Here is a 10,035-nt window from a genome sequence, read left to right on the forward strand (position 1 = left end):
CAACACTCTCTCCATTTGCACCTGTATACCAGCAGGCAAGGCGCAGAGTTGTATAAATAGGAACGCACCGGCATCGGGTTGCGGTGCCTGCGTTGGTACTCCTCGTTCTTCGCAAAGACTGTGAAATAGGCCAGCTAGGTAATAGTATTACCAGGGTGTCCATCCAATCAAAACAGAAAAATTCATGCATAATTCCAGGTTTTCCATGGAAATTTTACAAAAATCCCAGGTTAATTTTACATGATTAGTGCGATAGATAAGAATTTTTAAGATACCTAAAATGACTTCATATTTAAATAAGAATAATAAATAAATGTAACATACACATGTGTGTATATGTATTATTTTGAATTCCTAATTTAAGATCTTGCACACAAATATGAAAATGCTACACTAAATTCAATTGGCATCTTCTCATAATCAAAATCGTTAAATATACGGAAAAAACATTTTCCACAAAGTATAATTTAAAATGTAATTAATATATGGACATAAAATGGGCAATGAACCGGCAAAATTTCAAGTGAAATGAATTTGAAAAATAAGATTTTGAATTTCCTGGATAGAGTAGTAATTCTAGAGACTAAATGTTAACACATATTAGCAGATCCGCTTGGTGAGTGGTCACCCTGATTGCATGCTTTCTATTAAACTATTGTATTCATACACTCATGGGAGACATTAAATGTTTAAAATGAAACACTAAAAATTGTGTAGTTTCAATTTTAATTCCGTAAATATATATTCAAAATGCATACAAATCAGCTTTCACTTTCAGTATCAGATGGCGTGGGACCAGAGTTCACTGTTCTTGAGTTTTTGGGTGTCCTAAAGATAGATAAAAAGAAAAATCAATGAAGAATATACATACAGGAGAGGAGAGTATGTCTTACATAATTAGCATTTATGCAAAGCAAATGAAATAAAATGAAAGGTTAAATAAATATCTTTTATAATTTGTTCAAATAGACTCTTACATATCACTTTAAAATTCATGAAATGAACCATATTGACCTAATTACGGAAGTTCAAGCTCATAGATATGGGAAAAAACTTAAACTTCTATAGTAACTAGCCAGTGTATTATTTCAAAAAACAATACTGTGCAAATTATGCCACTAATATCCATACTATTACCTTTACATTGATGCCTGGATGTAAGCAACACTGCAATACTTTTTGTCAGGTTGCTCATTAGCCAACAACAGAAATGGTAAATACTAAAGGCTGAGGTTAATCAGAGAAACCCAAGCAAATCAAAAAAGTGTGTGTTTAAAGACGTAATTAAGAAAGATTCCTAACATTCCCAAGAATAGCAAAGGTATTTAAGCTGTCAAATTAAAAATGATTCCTAAATAATAGAAGGTAAATGGCATAACACTTTTAAAAAGCCACCAGAACTTTCATATTTTAACCCTCTATATTTTTTCTCATGTATCTGTCACAAATATGATGCCATTTTCACTACTTACAAAATCCTTTCCCTAATTAAAAGATCCTCCCAGTAAATGGTCACCTTGATTGGAAACATTCTACACATACCAATATATTCTAATTTTAATTCCACCATTCCAATAAACAAGGTTTTTTTCGGATGATGTGGTCATCTACAAAGAGGCTGTGAAAGAAGGCATTGAGAGCCTCCTTCACCTATGTTTGTTGATTATTTAGATTTATTTGGAAGGACGAATTACTTAAATTCATGTATCGATACCTCCACTGCATAAACGCTCAACAATTGCCCACGGAATAGAGTCCGCTCATCTAGTACTATAAGGGCTATCTAGATGAGCGGATTTATTTCAATGGGCGATTGCTGAGCGTTTGTGCAGTGAAGTTATCTATAAATAAAACTAGCAATACCCCAATCATAAATAATCCGACCTGCCCACCTCAAAATTTTGGGTAAAATCCCACCTTACTAATATTGTAATACACAGTGTTCAGCCAATCAATGCCAAAAAATTCATGCAAAAATCCCAGCCTTAACATAATTCTCTAGGCGCCTAAGTGTAGACCACGCTGATTGCACAATTGTGATTTCATTTACGCACTAGATTATTCGATCCGCGACGACCCGTGATGTGCATGATTTCACACGGAGGTAAATTAATGGGAGATTATAGATATCAGGGAAATGAAAATGTAGGAAACTCAAACAAAAGCAATAACAGAAATGAAAAATGGCGAGGTTTGCATGCAAATGGTACAAATGCACTATATTACACAACAATTGTATGAGCAACAGAAATTCGGAGCTATGACTTCGCGAATCGTGCACTGACGGCATACCATACTGACGGCCATGACAATGTATAGGAATGTACCAATACAAATTTGAAACAGGTTTATACAACTTTTTCATATGGGTATACCCCTATGAAAAAGTTGGAAACCCTATAGGTACCCTGGAGCTTCCCAGGCAACACGAAAACAGTGGCTCTGTGTAATCCGATTAAAGCCTTCACGGGTAAATCTATTTTATACACAAGATTTCACACAAATCCCTATTCATTCCCACTTTAGGACTTACACGGAATCGTACGAAAACTTCCTCAAGATATTTACCATGTGACCACGGCTTAAATGAGCGAGTTTTACCATAACGACCGAAAAACAAAATACACACTCTTATGTTTGTTAAGCAACAGCTGCACCACGTTGGTCACGTTTTCCAAAGCATAATCAGACATTTTTCAACGAGATATTACATACAGACTATGAAGGAGCACATGGAAACACAACCACGCCGCCAGAGCACGCTTAGAGAAAACAACTAAGAATATCATCAAACTTACTTGGAGTGTAGTTGGAGCCCCGCTGAAATGGCCAAATATCACACCTTCAGGAGTCTTCCTTGAAAGACAATCACCGATGTGATGTGATACAAGATGTGAATTGCTCAAGATATAGATAACGTTTCTTGACGCACTTCCGGTTAGATTCGCCGTAGAATGCCAGCAATGCACAGCAAAAACACTATATCCAGTTAACAAATCAAACCAGTTTACCCAAAAGAATTAATCAAAACGCGCGGGGTCGAAATCGGAGAGGTGAGCCAAAATTCAAGTTAAGCCAAAATCCAATGAGAAAAAATCCAGACAAGCACGGTCAAAATAAGTAAATTCAAATTCCAAATACGGCAAATCCAATAAGAGCAAGGTCAAATGTATTACAACTTAAATCCAAATACCAAATCCAATCGGGCAGGTGGTCAAAAATCGAGATCAATCAATAGCAATTACGAACTTCAGCTTCCAATGGCGTCCAAAACAGGAGTGATGGATGGATTCAGGAAAATGGCTGACCCTCCCGTGTTCCGTTCCCGTGGGTTGGGAAGAGGGAACGTGGAGAGCACCTATCGGCCGTTCCGTAAGCAAATGGTTAAATGATAAAGTATAACAAGAAACAACGACAAAAAACATGATTAAATACACTCAGATATCACGTAATACTTAACTTCTATGAACGCCTCTTCCGCTCGGATGTTATGGCGTCATCTGATGTTTCTATCGGAAAGTTTAACGATTTGACTCTTTTCAACGCTTACGTGTTTCTTCAAAATGTTTTGTCGTTTCATCTTTTAACTTGCGAATTGTTATTACATCGTTCACAACGTTGCAAACAATACCCAAGTTAAAAACAGTGCATAAACTCGGCCGTAATCGACGATACGGCTCTTCTCAGTTAAAAATTGGGCCGATGTTGAAAAATATCATCGTATTTTTCATATTGGTCCTCGCGCATATGTGACAACCTTTCGCGTACAGAAGTCAGGTAACCTGAGCATAGGTTTTATCGTGAATCGCACCCTCGAGAATATAAAATAATTTATATGTGCTTTGAAATCTTAAAAATATGCAGAGATAAGTCTTTTAGTGCTATCAGGGCATAACTCGAATGAATGAGGACGTCAGTTATTAGCAAAATAATCTGGGGCAGATTTCTAATGATAAATTAAAAAAGTGTCACGTTTCATAAGAAAACTCTACAGTCAATCGACTTTGATATGATTTAATCCCAAAAGAGTAAATTTTTATTGATAAATTGGTTTAAAGAGTTCATATAACCAGTGGGAATGGAATGTCCCAGTGATGGACCCGTGACGTCCGCAGGACATGAGTAGAAAATATAATTTTTCAGTAAAAATCGATAAATTCCTTCATTCCCGCTAAATTTCTTCAATAAAATAGGTAGAAAACCTATTAACTCTGGAAACTATCGTAAGGATGTAAAATCCCGGCGGGATACCTAGGCAACGTCACATGGATATCTCGGACGTCATCAGGACATACGAGACCAAATTAGGATATCCTGATGACGTCCTGTGCTGTGTGGGCTTTTAGCTTTTACGACAAGGAAGTGATGCGCTTACAGCAGAAGGAAAAGAAGATCCAGCAGCTCTTGGAGGAAGAGAAAAAACAGCACACTTTCCGTGCTAATCCATTACCCAAATTCCCTGAAAAACCCTTCCAGGAGAAAACAACTATGATTCCAACCATTCCACAGCCGTTCCACCTGAGTGCTGATGATAAAGGGAAAGTTAATAGAGAAAAGTGGGAAAAATGGTAGAAGAAAAGTTACGGAAGAAGAGAGAATCTGAATTCAAAGCTAGACCTCCTGTTATACTAAATATTTTTTTTTAACAAATTTTTAAAATTCAGTTCAAAGGAAGTCGCCTTTTGCATATGTAGGAGTTCTAACAAACTCTTCATGTGGAAATTTGAAAGGACTCGTTGCCATACCGCTTCTCTAAGTCATTCCATGCCCCTCTGTAATTCGCCCCAGAGATAGGCAAATTCTGTATTACATCAGCGGCAGGCCCACGTAGGTGAGTTTTAAGATACAAAAGTTTGTGCAGGTCTGAAGCCTAGTCCACGCTTTTGGAATTGCTCTTTGAAACTTTCCCATTCTAACAAGTCGCCAGAAAAACAGGTAATTCTATTTTCGGAAGATTAGAATTAACTGAGGCGTTACGTGATACCTCATTATCACATGAATTCGATCGTTTTAATTGAGACACATAATCAGTTATGTTAGACAAAGCGTCGATATAAAGCTACTCCCCCCGCGAAAAGTGATCATTTTTCACGTACTCTGTCTTAGCGGCTTCGGCTTGCTCCAAAACTACGTAGTGGTCTGAGAGGAAGGCATTCCAATGCGAATCAAGCAAGTCCCTACGTTTCTCGAGTAAGTTAGTGGTTAGTCTGTCCTTGCCCAATTTCGTCGTATTTGACCAAAAACGAGAAATAAGTTCACCTTTACTCATTTGGGTCTGGACGAGACTTTCTAGATCCTTCGACATACTTCTAGGGGAATGATTGAACACGAAATAAGACGATCGAATGAATAAAAGTTTTAACACTCAAGTCAATCTCACCAAGAATCAGATGAAGTTGAAGCAGGCCGTGTAGAGCAGAAACTTCTTCGAAGTCCTAGGGGAGCACACACCCTGGCAGATGGAGTCGTAGAAAAACCATCACTATTGGAGAAAGATGTTCGAACCACGTGGCTTCTAGAAATTTTCACCTTAAATAAAAGTCCATTAAGTGCCGAAAAAATAGAAAATTTCACAATACTGCACGTAATAAATGCAGGAATCGTAGTAAAAACCGGAATAATCCGGTCCGAAGGACCAAATTTTATGTTGAAATGAAATTTGTAGATCGGCTGAACTTCTTTAATGGTGGATACAGAAAATACAGACCAACTAAGCAAGGGACGGTTCGGCGTAAGAATGACCGAATGCCGGGCGCGACGGTACTCACATTCGGCCCAGCGCATGCGCACTGAGCCTTTCCCTCCCCCTCCGTCGCCACCTGGAGGGAATTCAAAAAGCCTAAACAGTGCTAAATAACCAAAAAAAGTATAAGATTGAAGACGAAAATAAAATTGAAAATATATGATTGAGTACATTTCACAGATTTATTCACCATTGTCATAAAACACCTTCCAAATTTCAAACATTATTCTTTTTTTCTGTATTGTGCATGGTCCTCAGGTTGGAGGCAACGGTTACCCCCAAGCTTCCCTCCAGGTCCTCAGTTATCTTGGAAGTCAGGCTTCCAAGTGCCTGAGAGGCACTTTAAATAAAGCACTGGCCTCATCTGGCGATGCCACTTTTCGCCTCTTGGCAGACCCAGATGGCCCAGGAGTATGCGGCTAGGGCCAGGAGTAGGAGGAGCACTCGCTGGACGTCAACGACGAAAACAAGGTCCAGCATCGTCTCTGTCCCAGCATCGTCTCTGTCCCAGCATCCTCCAACTCCCCTTCCTCTACCTCTGGGATCTCGTCCTCATAGACAAGAAGTTCCTTCAGATCATAAAAAATGACGTGGTGTTTATCTTAAAGATAGAAAGAGTAAATATTTACAATATATTTTCGTTATTCTAAGAAATAATTGTCTTTTTTCATGAATACCGCAAGGTGGCAGCTTACTTAAGTAGTCTGTGGCATTAAATTTTGTGTGAATTAGGCACAGTATTATAATAGATATTGGTCATCTTAATCATCAATAAGTTTAATCCATTTAATTATTTTAAAAGGTTTAATCATCCACTGTAGTATTAAGTAAGTTTAACTCAAGAATACAGTTAATATGAGGATGTTTAAATCTTTCACGTAACGTACAAGATATCTTTCATACAAAATTGTTAAGGAAGGATAAAACCTACCTCAGCGTCCTCATCCAGAGTAGAGATGCTCTCCCTGGGTGACGTGTATTCATCAATAAATGAAAGCCTATTAAAATAAAAAAGGATGGCACATAAACCTGGAACAATGGCACAAAAACCTATATAGCGTATGCAAACACGTAGCAGGTATGACAGGATCAGCAGTAAAAGGTCTGTTATTATGTAATACATATATTTACCGAATCCACCCCTACTTCACTTTTTTTGAGGACACCACCTTCCTCCTCTCCGCCAAGTAGTTCGTCCTGAGCGAATACCATTTCTTCCTGCATTCGTCAGAAGTAGTATTCAGTCTGGAAGTAATGTAAAGAAGCCAACTTATCATACTATCAATATTCATCGCCATTAAAACAGGATCACAATTAATTGAAAATAAAAAAATATGAAATATATTTAGTGATGCATCAAATTTAATTGTTTCATAATACGTTCAGATAGAAAAACTGTAAACTTGGCTTTTGATATTTACCTTGGGAAAAAAATACTTTAAAATCACACTTAAAAAATTATATTTATTACTATCAATTTTTTATATCAAGTCCGTAATAGCTATACCAAAGTTTTTTTCTCCACAATTAAAGAATACCAATGCATTCTGAATTATTTAAAGTATCGTATCTGTCTATTGTTCGTTTAAAAAACATATAAAACTACATTATTCCCACTGGTAGAGTACAAAAAAACTTTTCAAAAATGGTCCAGCGCCTTGCTGTTTTTGTTCCTTGATGCCAAACTCAAACAGTTTCTTTGAGGGTGACATAAATAACTGCACACACTTCCGGTATGAATATACTCATGGTACTTACTGGGATTCTGAATAAATACATCAAAGAATGATAAGAGTCACCTAAAAATTGTAGATTGCATGACAAAGACAGTGCATAAATAGTATAGCGCCAAACATACAACAATGCATGGTACCATTTAAGTGGAACACATTTTGTCTCAGGTAGAATAGGGATGTACAATTTTACTACTTTAATAGTATTAGCTATTCCTATAAAATTAGAAGATGCAGTTTAGAGACATTTTATTAAGCAATCAGTAGGATATAATTCGATGGAGCCATTGTTTTCTTAAGATTACTTTTAGAATGAGATTAATTTTAAAAATGTATTTTTCTGGCAAAAAAACTTAAAAAATCAAAAAATGAAAAAGAAACATATCCATTTATTCATTAACTACAACCACATACCCATTTTGGTCAAAATCGCTCCATTCGTTTGGTTACTGTGCATACTTACACACATAATCAGGCCAGTATAATGAATAAGAAACCATTATACTTACCAGAGGCAAGAAAGCGTAGGGTAGCTATCAGCCGCTGACTCGGTGATATCGATACCCTCTAAACAGTGTCCCGTTTTTGGATTTTTGGCCCAACAAAGTAGAGCAGATTCTCTAGCTCTGCAGCAGAATTCCTGATGAAATTCCTAAACTGTTGAGAGTCCTCCATTTGTAACTCATTTACTTAAGTCGTAGAAGCTCCCAAATGTCGCCCTCTATCAATCCATTCCTTGACCCAGATACTCCTCTTCCTTTTTTTCTGTTTATGTACTCTATGCCAATAATCAAGTAACACCACCGCAGCATGGGACATTATATGCAGTGGATCACTTTCTACATAAGTTTTGTAACTAAATGACACGGTAGTGGTGCGGAATGACCTAGCCGTCGACGCACCCTAAATTCAAATACTACTACCACCACCGCAGCAACAGTTTGCGCAAGTCCGCTTCGTGGCATTGTAAAACTCTACTGACCACGGTAGGGGAGAGACCACTTCCGCGAGTTTAAATTTGAACCGTATGCCGTCGCGTGTAAACGGATTTCATACCAACTGTCGCCACCAACAGTGACACTGGCTCGCGCGAGAGCTTGCAAAATAACTCGCGGCCAACTATCGGAAAAAATTGCATCTCTGAGTTTACTCAATGCGACACCACTCGCACAACTTATGTCGCAACTTTTCTCGCAGGTGTAAACCTAGCTTAAAAGCGGTAGTATTAGCATGGTCTTCCACCAGGAGTATCCGAAGAGAAGAAGTCGTAATCACTCGCCTGATGATAGGGCACACTGCCCTCACACATTCATACCTCTTCACTGAAGAGAAGAACCCACCTTGGTGTGAAGAATGCGATTCACATTTGAGTGTGAAACATCCTGACGGAGTGTGATGCTTATCATTGAATTGAGACATAATTTACTTCGTTGAATCTGTTCCCTTCTTTCTGCCACTGTCAACTCATTAAACTTCGAACAGTAAACTTAAAGAATGATTGCCTTTGCATAGTACGCAAGAGTGAACAACCTTTTTTTCGAGTTTGATTGTGCAAAATTAGCATGAACCTGCTTAAACTTACTACTCGAATTCTGTTTAGAAATTGTTAAGTGAACCTCTTCTGACCTTTTCTCAGAGCGCGCTTGTTCTAATGCACGCACCCTTCTCTCCATGAATGAACTCAGGTATTGGTAGAATGAGAAACCCTCAATATTTTCTTAAGTAACTTCCCACGCTTCCCTTGTATCGCCATCCAACTTTTGGGTAACTAAATGTACAAACTAATGATCCCACTGATCAACTGGGCTCTGTAACTCCTAAAGCCCTTGAATAGCTTCTTCGACTACCTCAACGATGCGGTTAATTTCGCTTGGCGATTTGACCATAACGGAGTTAGCATTAATTATTCTTTCAAGATGGGCAGCTAATCTTATCCGCAGATTGTCATAACGACGCAGTAACTTTTCCCAAGCTACGTTGTCACGAGAGCTACGAGTTGAAAGTACGTTTCGCTACGTACTTCACGTGACTTTTTCTCTATCGTATTTCGCGCGAAATTTATAATACGGTTAGCGCTCACCTTTTGAAATGAAAGTAACACTTCCGCCATTGCAACAAAAAATTAACAATACGAATTGCGAAAAAGGCAAGCATACCTGAGATTACGTAACATTCAATTTCATTATGATTAATTGATTCGCCACGCCGAAATTTCCAAGTTTTCTTTCTTCACAGTTCCCAGCCTTTAAGGCTGTCTACAGTACATTTAATTTTTTTTCATTTCTGGTAAAATTTAATCAGTTAAGTCACAGTGTGGCAGATTGGGAGTTAGGGGGAGGGGATGTGGTGGGGGACTAAAGCGTATTTCGTGGTTTTATGTTTACCGATGTCATTAGGATAGTAATTCCAGAGATTCTGAAGTAGTTCATTTCCGGTGATTTCTAATGAGCGTTCGAATTTGGGAAGATAAGCTTTTAATTCAGTTAAGATTGGAACGATTTTAAGGTCCTTCCGTAAGTCCTTGTTCCGTATAAACCACGGAGCTCCTACTAATTTTCT

This window comes from Ischnura elegans, chromosome 12 (assembly GCF_921293095.1).
Source record: "Ischnura elegans chromosome 12, ioIscEleg1.1, whole genome shotgun sequence".
Taxonomy (NCBI): domain Eukaryota; kingdom Metazoa; phylum Arthropoda; class Insecta; order Odonata; family Coenagrionidae; genus Ischnura; species Ischnura elegans.